The sequence below is a fragment of the Narcine bancroftii genome, chromosome 1 (genome assembly GCF_036971445.1).
Source record: "Narcine bancroftii isolate sNarBan1 chromosome 1, sNarBan1.hap1, whole genome shotgun sequence".
In the NCBI taxonomy this organism is placed as follows: domain Eukaryota; kingdom Metazoa; phylum Chordata; class Chondrichthyes; order Torpediniformes; family Narcinidae; genus Narcine; species Narcine bancroftii.
In genome coordinates this window covers 40,846,220-40,861,316 of record NC_091469.1, presented here as the reverse complement: position 1 = coordinate 40,861,316, position 15,097 = coordinate 40,846,220, and the positions used below count along the sequence as shown (strand labels likewise).

General features: G+C 46.6%; 1 protein-coding gene across 7 annotated transcripts in view; it reads right to left on the bottom strand.

The window, feature by feature from the left end:
* The window catches only part of LOC138757368 (MOB kinase activator 3B), a 108,105-nt gene that overhangs the window by 43,428 nt on the left and 49,580 nt on the right, over positions 1 to 15,097 (bottom strand). The window contains exon 1 of one of the 7 annotated variants that reach the window (XM_069924575.1): positions 1,746 to 1,938. The exons of the other annotated variants lie outside the window; for them this stretch is intronic. The gene's annotated coding sequence lies outside the window, so the exon portion shown is untranslated. Of the gene's footprint in view, positions 1 to 1,745; positions 1,939 to 15,097 lie in introns of those variants that run through there. 7 annotated transcript variants of the gene reach the window in all.

Genomic DNA, 15,097 nt, shown 5'->3' with positions numbered 1-15,097 from the left:
CCTTCTAAGCCCTATACATATATCTATCCAAATGTCTTCTGAATGTCAAAGTTGTGTCCACTTCCAGGTTCCTCTGGCAGCCAATTCCAGATACAAACTGCCCTCTGAGCCTATCAAGTCCTATCTCCCCTCTCACATTAAACCTAGTTCTTGAATCCTCTACCCTGGGGGAAAAAAAACTGTGGGAATCCAATTTATCCAAGCTTCCATTGATTTTATAAACTTTCATTGGGTAACATCTCACCCTCCTATACTCTCTGGATGTTTACATTTTAGACATACAGCAAGGTAACAGGCCATTTTGGCCCATGAGCCCATGCCGCCCAAATGCACCCAATTGACCTACTCTCCTGGTACTTATTAAAAAATATTTTATTTAAAAGTTTTTCCATACATGTAATTAATAAATCATTAAACAATAGGTGTTTAAATTGAAGAAATGTTCATTTGTTACCTGACAGTTATAACCCCTCCCCTTCCCTCTCCCAACCCCTCACCCCCTCATAAAGAATAATGTATATGTGTAAAGAATTATATATAGTGATAAAAAGAAGGAAAAGAGAAAGAAATAGTATAGTATCATGGATTGCCTGGTCCCGGTAAGTTTTTGAATGAGTGGTTACATAAAAGGAACATCAACTCAAGGCATTTTAAAAAAACAACAATTTTTATTCGTTGCACTGCTGGAGGAGTGAGAAAATGGAGGTGTATTTCACCACTCCTTCATGTGTTACCACTGTCCAGGCACTACTCCAATGGCCCCGCACACGTTTAAACCTCCTGTAGATCAGTGCCAACAGCTGTGTTCAAACTGGTGGGGCTTATGCTCAGCAGCCCAGACCACAAGGCTTGTAGCTGTGGAGGAGCAGAGGGCAGGCACAGAGCACCAGAGTGATATCACCACCCCAACCCACGAGAAAGAGAAGCTTGGGAGAGTGCTGAATCACATCAGCAGACCAGCAAGAGGGTGCAGGCAGCTGGAGACTCCCTTGTGGAAAGCAGGGATTGGTGTAACAATACAATGATGGAGACATTCGGCAGGTCAAACAGTACGATACATAACCAACACTTCAGGCATGAGCCTTCCATCAAGGATTGGTAAGGTACCAGGATTCATAAGGGTGTCAATTACCACAAAGCCTTGGGGATTAACAGCTTCCTAATAGTATCAAGAGTTTGAAACCAGGGACTGTGTCAGATGCCTTGAAGTTATCTAGCAGCTGTGGAAGTTTCAGAAGCACAGGAGGGAACGTCATTGGGGTTGGTGGAATAATCCAGACATTGTCTCTGAAGGGATTCTCTTTTCCTTTTCTTTCTCTTCTTGATAGTGGCAGTGGACGAGTGGCACCTCTTTGAGTGCCTTTATAAGGCAAATAAAGGAAATCACATTTTGTGGAAAGAATTGTTGGAGGATCTCAGGTCGATAGAAATGATCAGTCAACATACTTTATCAAGACAGGGGAAAATTATGTGTATAAAGGAGGCTAGGGAAGGGCGCAGAGCTGATGGAACAGAAGGTGAGAAAGACGAGACAGGTGGAGGAAGGAAGTATTGGCGGGGATGGGGAGATAGAAAAATTGAGTACAGGTGTAGGAAAAGAGTATCAGATGTACCAAAAGATGCGAAGGGAGAGCGACCGCAGCACAAACTGAAGACGGCGATCGTTTGACATTAGCTCTTTTATCTTCACAAACTATCCGAAGTGGTCATTGCCCAGCAGGATGGCAGAACTGATTCACACTTACCACTCTCTGGGAAGGTCAAGGGTCCATCGTGCAAACTCACAAACAATGAGTCATTCAACAAAAACCTTAAATTCCTGTTTCAACTGCTCGCCTCGAAGAGAAGGAAGGCTCTGGAAACCGAAATAAACCGACGGGGAGCGAGTGTATCGTGACTGTCTGAGCTCTGCAACAGACACCCACAGGAAGTGAGAGAGACATCATTGCCCTCCCTGGGAACAATAAACCACCAAAACAGGAATGATAGAAAACATGTGCCGGCCAGACCTCCACAAAGTAAACAGCAGACTTGGCGGGGCAGACACTCACAGCATTAAAACACTGAACTCAACTTTTCCTCGCGAAAAACAAATTCTTCCCAATCCCATCAACATATGGGGGGGGGGGGGGGGGGGAGACTGATGCATGTGCCTATTCGTTTTCTTACATCTGAATGGCTTGAAGTTTATATATGGCAAGGCGACACAGTCGGGCAGTCAGTCCAACCAATGTTAGAAACCATTTCGACTGCTTCCAATCAAATTCGAGTTGTCTATAAATTGATTTATCTCAACCAACGATAACACCGAACAAACTTGATTGATACGGGAATGAGATTTAGGCGCATGGTCGTCAGGATGGCCTGAAGTAAGGAATAAATCAATATCCCAACACGAGTTAAAGGTAGGAAGACCTTATTCATGATTACCCTCGTATTACATCGGCCACGAAAGTCACAACAATCTGCTGGAAATGTTCTTCGGGGCAGGCAGCAAAGAGAATCAAAGTTTAGGATCATTCATCAAGAGGATCTTAAATCTAAATTGTTAATAATGTTTCCTTTTCCAGCTTGTCACGTGCCAGCGACCGAAATTCCCTGTCCCGTGGCGATTGCCACTTCATACATGCACCTGAATCTGCGCCCCTTTTACACTGGCACCCTATCCTAGGAATTAACTGGGAATTTACTGGGACAGGGTCCAGTGGAAAAGGAACACTGTTCGAATCCCGGCGTCAAATGACATAATTTCAAAGCAGGAATTAACCGTCTCTACCCCGACTCATTATCCCGGTGCCGGTGTGCTGTTAAAACAAGTGGAAAAGGGGCAGTAGAAAGTCACCCATTTCCAGTTGAAGGTAGAACACTCCGATCCCCGGGGATGTGTTCAGTGGACAAGCAATTCTTCGAAACGGCACAAAGGGCTTCCTATCCTGGGACACTGCACAGCAAATCAATTGGGATGCCAGTGGAATAAAGGGATTAATATAGATTTGTACAGTCATCTCTCACCATGCTCTTGTAATGCTGTCACCACGTACATCTTATCGTCAGGTTACAAAAGCCCAACTTCTGGGCACCCACCCCTATACATGAATTAGCTCCCAAAATTCAATCGTCTAACCAACAAAAGAGCATTTCCTACAAACAGCAGAAAGAGTTGCCCCGCCACCCCTTCACTCTCCACCTTTAGTTCGGTAATTGTTCTTTCTTTTCAGTCTGATGTGCGTTTGAAGCCATTCATTACAATAAAATTGACTAATTAAAGAATTACTATAAAACAGAACGTTCTTGCACAGAGATGGTCTAAACATGGTAATTCATTCCATTTTTTAATCTATAATTTTCATAACACCTTTTGTCTCCCTTTAAGATAACCAGTCAAGTACTGCTGTTAGATGGTCATTGAAGAAAATGTACAGCTGTGAAATTAACTACATCAAGACACCTGGACACTTGTGATTCAACAGCTTGTTCACTCCAGGGCCCTGCCATTTACTGTGCAAGTCCTACCAGTTTTGAGTTACTAAGGTGCCACATTTCACAATTGTCACAGTTAAATTCCATTTGTCACGCCTTGGCCAATCTTCCAATTGTTGTAAATTTAGATATCCTTCCTGTCTGTCCATCAAACCATCAATTTTGTGTCATCACAAATTTACTAATCTTGTTAACAACACTGCTATCCAAAATCCTTAATGTAAATAATAACCAACACTGACCCCACAGTACACCATTGATCACAAGCCTCCCATTCTAACATCAGCATTCCACAACTACCCTCTGTCTCCTTTTACTAAGCCAATTTTGAATCCAGTGGTCTGCCTCACCTTGTATTTCATGTGATTGAATGTGATGAGTTGTCAAAATGAAAAATATACAGTTCATTTCTGAGGAACCCTGTTCAAGCTTATAAAATATAATAAATAGTTAAGTAAACCAATCAAATAGAATAATATGGCTCATTTTGATATGAGGGAGTGATTCAATGGAATACCATCCTGCGGCAAACAACAAATGTTCCAGCCAGCATCATCCCAGAGATTCTTTTAAGTGGAAAAAAAAGCAGGCTATTACTGCAAAAATAAGTTCAGAACCAAAATCTTGTCAGGAATAATCAGTTCCTCAGATTATATTTTTTTTCCATGAAGCTACCTCATTTCTGGCAGTAACCTGAGGAAAATTCAGCCCATTTTCATTCAAATGAAAGTAAGGTAATTCAATATTTGGGAAGATTTCTTCAATGTTTAGTGATATGTGGCAAAATTCTCCATTGTATGATAAAACAGATTTCAGACCTGTCCTTTCATTTGAAGACACATATTTATGATTTTCAAATAAATCTTACCCTAAAAAATAACATTTCCAAAACAGAAATTTTAAGTTTATATTTAAATTTTGAAAGATCCTGGAGGATACATTGGCTGGTTAGCTGGTCTTTCTCCTCAACCTGCTTTGCATTTCCCATGCAGTCTAATTGTTTTTAAACAATATTAATTTATGATGTTCATATATTTCACTTTTATCTTTGCTATTTTTTGTTAAGAACTTTGGAGTAAGTAAACCATTTCAATGGAAAATAATCACTTTCATGTACTAATTCATATACTAAACATGGTAATTTATTTTGGATAGCAGTGTTGTTTCATGATCTATTAACATTCAAAAATCTGTGAATGCCTGTCTTAAATATATTCTGTACCATTGAACCTTTCAAGAAGTCATGCTCAAGGCAACCTCCAGGTCTGTCTGAACTCCATCATTCAATCTCTTGTGGCAACTCACCACAAGGCAGGCGAACCAGCCCCGCTTGTAAGCCACGCAGTGGGGCAGCTGACCAAAATGGCGCCATCGGGGGTTTCCCTTCCTTCCAGCATGGGGCTCAGAAACCCGCGCTGGGGACCACATGATGCCTGGGTGACGTCAGCGTCCTCCAGCGCAGTCCTCAGCCAGGTCCGGGCTGGGAGTATAAGTGCAGCCCAGCAGCCTGCAATAAACTAGTCTGCTCACTGCGCTCAACCTGTCTGGTTGTGTGTGTTATTGCAGGAGCAGTGTAGCCGCCATTACAATTGGTGACCCCAACTGATTCAAACGTCTTTGAACCTATCATGAGCGAGCCTGGGATCAGCGCTATAGCCGTAAAACTTCCTGAATTCTGGGTTCAGGAAGCGGAGACCTGGTTCGGCCACGCGGAGGCCCAGTTTCACCTCCACCTGATTTCATCCAACACGACCAAATTCTACCATGTGGTCGCTGCCCGGGACCAGGCCACCACCAGATGCGTGCTGATCCTGTTCAGCACCCACCTGCCGAGGACAAATATGAGACATTCAAGCGAGTGGTTACCGGGTCCCTCGGACTATCCAGACACCAGCGTACCGCTCGGATGCTGCACCTCGATGCCCTGGGGGACAGGTCCCCGATGGAGTTGATGAATGAGATTCTCACGCTCATGGGTGAGCATACCAACTGCCCACTCGTCGAGCGCATCTTCCTCGACCATATGCCCAGCGACATCCAGCCGCTGCTGGTCCAGGAGAGCTTCACCGACCCAAGGGAAGTCGCCCAGAAGGCCCAAGAGCTATGGCTCAGTGATCTAGCAGGTCATGAGGCATGGGCACGCCAAGCCCGCCCCTAGCACTGCGGTAGAGCACCCGGCCCCCAAGAGCATAACCAAGGCCACAGCATCTGCTTCAGGCCTCTGCTTCTACCACCAGCCCTGGGGAGCCAAGGCTCAGAAGTGTCATCAGCCCTGCTTGTTCCAGGGAAATGACTAGGCCAGCTGCTGTTAATGGCTGTGGCGGCTGGTCAAGGACACAGCTCCTCTACCTGCGGGACTCAGTCAGCGGCCGGCGGTTCCTCGTTGACACTGGACCCCAGATCAGCATCATCCTGGCCACTGCCATCAAGTCCAGGAATCGACCTCGTGGACATCCCCTCTGTGCGGCCAACACAACGGCAATCCGGACGTATGGAAACAAGATTGGCCAACGGAATTTCACGTGGAGGTTCACCGTCTCGTCCCTCCCAACTGCCATCCTGGGTGCAGACTTCCTCCTCACACACGGGCTTCTGGTGGACATTTGAGGTAGGTGCCTGGTGGATGCCCGTACCTTCCAGGCTGTTCACCTCGACACCTCCCGCTCGGAGCCACTGCAGAATGCCACGATCAGCACACCCAGAGATGAGTTTCAGCGATTCCTGGATGAGCTCCCAACACTCCTCAAGTCACAGTTCTGCGCTGCCTCGCCGCACCACGGGGTGTTCCACCACATCCCCACCCAGGTCCACCAATTCACGCCAAGGCACGCCGGCTCCCACCTGACAAGCTCCAGGTAGCGAAGCAGGAGTTTTCGCACCTGTTGAAGCTGGGGATCATTCGGCGGACCGACAGCCTTTGGGCCTCATGCTCCACCTGGTCCCGAAAGCCTCCGGCGGCTGGCATCCCTGCGGAGACTATCGACAGCTCAATGAGTCAACCGTTCCTGACCGTTACCCCATCCCTCACATCCAAGACTTTATGGCCAACCTGCACTGCATGAGGGTCTTCTTCAAGGTTGACCTGGTGCGCAGATATCACCAGATCCCAGTGCACCCTGAGGACATACCCAAGATGGTCATCATCACCCCCTTTGGCTTGTTCGAATTCCTGGGCTCAAGAACACCGCTTAGACCTTCCAGCGCCTCATGGACTCTGTGTGCAGGGACTTGGATTTCGTCTTTATTTATTTGGATGATATCCTCGTCGCCAGCAAGGACCAGGCGCAACACAAGGCCCACCTATGTGCCTTTTTCTCCCGGCTGGCCAACTTCGGCCTTGCTATCAACCCGGTCAAGTGCCAGTTCGGGAAAGAGTCGATGCAGTTCCTGGGCCATACCATCGCTGCTGAAGGAGCTATGCCCGCCGCTGCAAAGGTCGCCACTATATGGAATTCCGATGCCCAGAGAGCCTCAATGGGCTGCAGGAGTTCATGGGTATGGTCAACTTTTACAACAGCTTCATCCTGGGAGCTGTGCACATCATGCAGCCGCTGTTCATTCTCATTGCAGACAAGCACAAGACGCTCACTTGGAACCCAGAAGCCTGCACCGCCATGCTCGCCCACCCGCACACCGACCTGCATATGGCACTCTCTGTCGGTGCCTCTGCCACAGTCGTCGGTGCCATCCTGGAGCAGCAGGTGAATGGACATTGGAAGCCGCTGGCATTCTTCAGCCGCCAGGTCCACCCGCTGGAACGCAAGTATAGTGCCTTCGACTGAGAGTTACTGGGCATGTACCTGGTGGTGCAGCATTTCCGCTATATTTTGGAGGGGAGGACTTTTACCATTTTTACCAACCACAAACCCCTCACCCAGGCGCTTGCGATGGCAAGGGATCCCTGGTCGGCCCGCCAGTAGCGTCACCTCTCCTTCGTGTCAGAGTTTACCACAGACATTCGGCGGGGAAGGACAATGTGGTTGCCAATGCACTCTCGTGACTAGCCATCTGCGTGCTGACGCCCAGCCTCCATTTCAACCAGCTCACCCAGGACCAGGAATCTGATGAGGAGACGAGGGCCTTCAAGACTGTCATCATGGGCCTGCGGTTCTGAGACCTGACTCCGATCAGCAAAGGCACCATGCTGTGCAATATCTCCTTGGGCGCCCCTTGGCCAGTGGTTCCCCAGCAGTGGCACAGGCAGGTACTCTGTCACATCCACGACCTTTCACATCCATCCATCAGGTCAACAGTCCAGATGGTGGCAGAATGGTTCGTATGGCATGGGCTGCGGAAGCAGATCGCAGGCTGGGCCAGAACATGGATCCATTTCCAGACATCCAAGGTGCACAGGCACACCAGGGCGGCCGTACAGGAGTTCGAGCACGTCCGGGAACTGTTCAGCCACATTCACGTGGACATTGTTGGGCCTTACCCGTTTCCCAGGGCAACCGTTACCTGTTTACGGTGGTGGACCACACCACTCGCTGGCCCGAAGCGATCCTGATACCAGACGCCTCCACCGACTCCTGCTTCCGAGCACTGTTGCAAGGTTGGGTCGCCTGGTTCGGCATCCCGGGTCACCTCACCAGCGATCGGAGCGCCCAGTTCACATCTTCGTTCTGAGCACAGCTCGCCAACAGGTTAGGGATCCAGCTACACCACACCACGGCCTACCACCCACAGGCCAATGGATTGGTCAAACGTCTGCACCGCCACCTTAAGTCGGCGCACATGGCCCGCCTCACCGGCCCTGACTGGGCGGACAAACTGCCTTGGGTGCTCCTGGCCATCCGTTCCACTCCCAAGGAGGATCTGCAGGCATCATCAGCTGAGCTGGTCTATGGTGCGCCACTGGCACTACCTGGCGTGTTCGTCAACGCACCTCACAATCCCCAACGGTCGCCGCACAAACTACTTCCTCACCTCAGGGCATGCTTGGACTTGTTCGAACCCAAATTGCCACCCAGGCACAGCACCTGCCCGTCTCACGTTCCTGGCAAACTGCTTTCCGCGGAGTAAGTTTTTGTTCGGCGGGGTCCGACCGCTGTACATTTCCAGCAACTGTAAGAGTGGCTGTACAGAGTTGTGCAGCATTCCGGCTCGATGTTCACGCTGGACATTGGCAGCAGGAGGGAGCAGTTTACCACAGACAGGCTGAAGCCAGCGCACCTTGATCCCACCAAGTCCGTGGTCATTGCCCAGCCCAAGAAGCGAGGCTGCCCGGCAAAAAAGAACATTGGTGCCAGTTCTGGGGGCGGGGGGGTGGTCTGTGTGGTGACTCACCACAAGGCAAGCAAATCGGCCCTGCTTGTAAGCCACACGGCGGGGCAGCCAGCCAAAATGGCGCACAGGGCTCAGAAACCCACGCTGGTGACGCCCGGATGACGTCAGTGCCCTCCGGCGCGGTCCTCAGCCAGGTCTGGGCTGGGAGTATAAGTGCAGCCCAGCAGCCTGCAATAAATTAGTCTGCTCACTGAGCTCAACCCATCTGGTTGTGTGTGTTATTGCAGGAGCAGAGTAGCTGCCGCTACACTCTCACTATTTTAACAATTTCAAATATATTTTCGATTCTTGTTCAAATCCATATATCAATCATTTATTTTGCTGACAATTGTGATACCAAAATGTTTGGCTTCAGAGTGAAGGAATGTAACAAAATGCTAAAAAAAGTCAAACATTAAGGGAAAGGCAAATGGCTTCTGCTCTATTTGTAGACATAAAGATTTGCTAGCCTTACAGATAAAGATTCACAATTAAACAATATAGTTGGGCAAAGTTTCATAAATACAAGGTTACTTGAGATTTCTGAAAACAAAAACAAGACATGGCTCAACAAGACAAATACAGAATGACCAAAGTTGAGCAAAATTAACCTTTCTATAGAAATACAGGTGTTAATGAACAATCAGTTGCAGGAAACCTGTGTAAATAACTTGTGAAATTACACACTATAAAAGATGTACCTCAATGTTATATGAATTGAGTAAGGCTCAGTTCAGGGAAAGAGTTACACTGGTCTACTCTTCTTTGCACCCTTACTCCCGCTAGCTTAATATAATAAAGTTGGTTGTATGCTCCATCGTTCTGCTGTGTGTGTGTTCTGTTGTTACAGTGCAGGCCGACTTATCACAGGTTAAACACTGCAGTTAACATGTTCTTTGATTTTATTCAAAGATCTCTATTCTTTGAAATCTGATTGATGTTATAAAACTGGGAGATGCAGAGAAGCAAAGTGAGTACAACAGCAATTCAGAGAAAAGGACAGATTAAAGTTGTTCATAGGGAGTGTGTTTTGTTTGCTGTACTGCCACCAGTTAAGGTTGGCTTTTGCAGTTGCAAACTATCGAAGAAAACAAAATTTAATCTTTACCTTTCAGATTAGATTCACAAAGGGTGGAGGGCTGGTCTCTGAATTGTCTGATAGAGCAACAGGTAGCTCTGTAAGCTGAAATCTAGAACATACTTAGTTCAATTTAAATGTAACAAAAGGAGACATTTTTATTTTGTGTTTCTTTTCTTCCAGGACATTGCAGAGCCAAACAGCACAGAGCAAACTCTTTAGCCTAACTCATCCATGCCAAACAAGTTGACATTCTGAGCCAGTCCCATTTGCCTGTATTTGACCTAGCCCCTTCCTGTCGATCCAGCTGTCCAAATGTCTTTTGAATGGTGCAAGTTTTCAATGGTTTCCTCTGGCAGCTCCTGGTAGATATTTACTATCCTCTGAGTAAAAAGGTTACCCCTCTGGTCTCTCTTCTCACTTTAAATCCATGCCCTCTAGTTCTCGAATCACCTTGAGAAATAGGACTGTGAGCATTTCATTATCCATGCCTCTCATGATAATATACACTTCTATAATGTCACCGTTCAGTCTCCTATGCTGGCCTGTCCAGCCTCTCCCTATAACTCAAGCCATTGTCCCATAATATCCTGGTGTATTTCTTCTGCACCTTCTAACTTAATGACATCCTTTCTGTTGCTTGGTGTTCACAACTACACTCAGCACTTCACTGAATACCCTGCACATTGAAAACAAGTGTGCCCAAATGTTTGCTTCACCACACTGTTCACCCGAGTTGCCACTTTCAGGGAACTATGCACCTTAACTCCTAGATCTCTCTCTTCCACAACACTTTGCAGGGATCTACCATTCACACTGTAGGTCCTGTCCTGGTCTGACTAACAAAGTGTAGCACCTCACTCTCATCAGAGTTAACTTCCATGTCAATTCCTTCCCATTTTTCCAACTGGTCTAGATCCTGATGTAAACTTAAATTTCCTTCCTCAGTGTCCATTATACTGCAAATATTGGTGTTACCTGCTAATTATCAAAAATGTTAACTACATTGATGTTTAAATTGTTAATAATAGATGACAAACAGCGATGAATCCAACACTGACTCCTATAGCACACCATTGGACATCTATCAGAAAAATAGCCGCCTACAACTACCCTCTAATTCCTTCCACTTGGCCACTTTTGAATCCAGTGAGTCAGTTCCCCTTGGATCCCAAGTAATCTATACTTTCAGACTAACCTGTGGCCGCCCGTGCAGACATTATGTGGCGCACGAAACAGCAAGGCGCAAGACCCACAGAAATCAGTGCTGCTTCATGCCCAAAGGCACAGGTTCCATGAGTACTGGCGACGAGGGCGTACATTCCCACAGACAAGCATGATTCCATGACAACCACATGGTTCCCCTTGCACTTTTCTGGGAAAGCGCCAGGCCTGTCATCACTAATGGCTATAGCAGCTAGCCTCCGTAACAGCCAACTCTACAACTGGGACGAACTCTCCCAGCGCAAACTTCTAGTCAACGTGGGTGTGGAAGTTAGTGTCCTTCCTCCTTCAGGCGTTGACACCCTTACCAGGAGCGCAGGTCTAGTGCTCACTGCGGTGAATAATAGTTCGATTCGTATGTATGGCACATAGACTATACCCCTGACAATAAGTTCACATGAAAGTTCATTCTTGCTGCTGTGTCCTGACTGTTGCCGGGTCCTAACTTCCTCAGAGTCCACTCACTGATAGTGGACTTAAAAGGGCACCAGTTGGTGAACACCACAACATCCAGACTCTCCACCTTGGAAAAGCCAAACTACCCATCCCGCACCTAAATGCCATGGAGTACTCAAATAACAGATTTGCCAAACTTCTTGCAGAGTTCAAGGCATTAGTGAGGCCATATTTGGAATACTACTTGCAGTTCTGGTCACCGAATTGTAGGAAAAATTGGATAGGTATATGGATGGGAAAGAAATGGAGGTTATGGGCAAGGTGCAGGTTGGCGAGACTAGAGGAGAGTATTTGGTTCAGTCCGGACTAGAAAGGCCGAGATGACCTGTTTCGTGCTGTAATTGTTGTATGGTTATTTTCAAACATTGCCACTCCCAGGTTCTTCACTGTCACACTCAAACATAGTATCACACACCACATCCTCACCCAAGGACCTCCTCTATATGCCTGAGCCCAATGTCTGCCTCCCGACAAGTTGCGGCTTGCAAAACAAGAGTTCCACAAAATGGATGAACTTAGAATCATACATAGGTCTGATAGCCCATAGGCTTCCCCACTACATATGGTACTCAGAACCACAGGAGGCTGGAGACCTTGCGGGGATTACAGGCATCTCCAAGACATTACCACTGCAGACTTACCCTGTGCCCCACATATAGGACTTTATAGCTAATCTTCATGGGGCCACGATATTTTATAAAATTGACTTGGTGCGTGGGTACCACCAAATACCTGTAAACTGGAGGATGTGCCAAACACCACCATCATAACACCATTCGCCCTCTTCAAATTTTTGAGAATGCCTTTTGGGCTCAAAAGTGCTGCTCAAACATTCCAGCGACTAATGGACGCAGTGGGGGATGGCATGGACTTCCTTTGCATATACTTGGATGACATTCTCGGTGACAACCACTCCCACAAGGAACACCTGCAGCATCTGCATTTACTCTGCCGCTGCCTGTGAACTGTGAACGGGCTAACTGAGAACCCTGCCAAGTACAAATTTGGGCAGAGCTCTATCGAGTTCTGGGGACATCAGATACACAGTTGGGGTGTCATTCCATTGCCTAACAAGGTGGAAGCCATCCTCAAATTCCCGAGGCCCAATACAATCAAAGGACTCCAGGAATTTGTAGGGATGGTCAATTTCTATCACTGCTTTCTACCCTCTGCACCTCATATCCAGCAGTGGCAAAGAACTCAAGTGGACAAAGGAAGCGATGATAGCATTCCAGAAGACCAAAGACACCCTATCGAAGGCAACATTGCTGGCTTATCCACAAATGGATGCACCAACCACTTTGACAATAGATGCAGTAGGCGGGGTCTTTGAAAAGTACACCAATGTCTTTTTAGTAGGCACCTCCACCCTCCGGAAATGAAATATAGTACATTCGATAGGGAACTAGTGGTCAGACACTTCTGCTTTTTTTTGGAAGGCAGAGACTTCACAATTTTTACTGATCACAAACTGCAAACATTCACTTTCACGAAGGCATCAGATTCCCTGGTCAGTCTGCCAGCATCGCCACCTATCTTGCGTATCCGAGTTTTCAACCAGTTTATCTCTGGTAAGATAATATGATGGTTTTTTTGTTTACACAGAGAGTTGGACCTGAAGAGGTAAAGATAAAGGTTCCATTATCATCATGTAATACTACATTTAGAATGTAGCATAAATGAAATTCTTTAACTTTGCCCACAGTAAGGAATACAGAGTCTCTACTTTGTCCAGAAATGAGGCCCCATCAAGGAATGAACTCACAACCTCTGGTTTACAAGGTTAATGCTCTAACCCCTGAGCTATCAGAGTGTGATGAAGAACAGAGAGACCTTGGGGTGCAAGTGCATAATTCATTGAGAGTGGCAACTCATGTGAACAGGCTGGTAAAGGTGTTTGCACGCTGGCCTTCATTGGCCAGGATATTGTGTACAAAAGTTGGGACCTCATGATATGATACAGCTGTACAAGGTGTTGATGAAACTATCTTTTGAGCACTGTGTGCAATTCTGGTCACCCAGCCAGAGGAGGACTATCAATATTGGAAGGGTTATAGGTGAGATTCTGCAGGTCAAAAGGCTTGAATGAGAGGGAGAGATTGGATAGCCTGGGTCTTTATTCCCCACAGCATGACAGGCTGAGGGGTGACCTAGAGAGGCATATAAAATAATGAGGGACATGGATAAAGTGAACGCTCAGTCTTTTTTTCTCCACAGTAGATTATTTTGGAACTAAGGGGAATAGGAGAGAATTTGAAAGAAACCTGAGCGATAATGTTTTCACACAGATAGGTGAATACGCAAGGGCCTAAATGACATAACCTGTTACAAAACCAAACCGATAAAGTAGTAGATGGCATAGCTTCTCTCCCAGAGGAACTCAACACCTTCTACACCCTATTTGACCTTAGTAACAGTGAAGAACACCCCCCCTACCTCCACAACCCTATATCCCCCGACAATCCCAAACTGTATCTGAGGATGACATGGGTGCTGCCTTCAGGAGAGTGAATCCAAGGAAAGCATCAGGCCCGGATGGAGTATTTTACAGAGTATTAAAGATCAGTGCTCATCAACTTACCAAGGTATTCATTAATATTTTCAATATTTCACCGCAGCAGGGCGTGGTACCCACCTGTTTCAAACAGGCATCAATCATGCCGGTGCCCAAGAAGAGTGTTGTAACCTGCCTTAATGATTATCAACCATTGGACTTGCATCAACAATGATGAAGTGTTTTAAAACGCTGGTAAAGAAACATATCAGCTCCTGTCTCAGCAGTGGCAAGTATCCATTCCAGTTCACCTATTGTGGAAACAAACCACAGTGGATACCATCGCACTGGCTCTACACAAAACCCTAGAAAACCTGGACAGCAAAGATGTTCTCTGTCAACAACAGTTTGGCATTTAACACCTTCATTCCCTCAACACTGATCAGAAAATCCAAGACACACTGTGTAATTGGATCATAGATTCCTCACCTCCAGACTACAATCAGTGAAGATTGGTAGGAACTACTCCCAATCTCCATCAGTCCTGGAACAACACAGGCCTGTATTCTTAGCCCCCTGGTCTACTTACTTTACACCTACGACTGTGAAGCACAGTACGACAATAACATCATCTTCAAATTTGCCAATGATACCATGGTAGTAGGTTGTATAAAGGAAGGGGATGAGTCAGCCTATAGGATGGGGATGAGTCAGCCTATAGGTTGCAGATGGTAAACTTGGCTTAATGGTGTACCAACAACAACCTTGAACTCAATGCAACCAAAATTAAGGAGCTGATTGTTGACGTCATGAAAGGAAAGTCAGAGATATACAATCCATTGATCGTTGTCGGATCAGAGGTGGAGAGTGAGAAAATTTAGGTTCTTGGAAGTCATTATCCCAGAGGATCTTTGCTGGACCCAACACACCAATGGCATAGTGAAGAAAGCACATTAGCACCTCTACTTCCTCAGAAGTTTGTGGAGGTTTGGTATGATACCAGAAACCCTGGCAAATTTCTATAGAGATGGTGTAGAAAGTGTGCTGACTGGCTGCATCACAATCTGGCATGGGGACACTATTACTCCTGAGCATAAAGC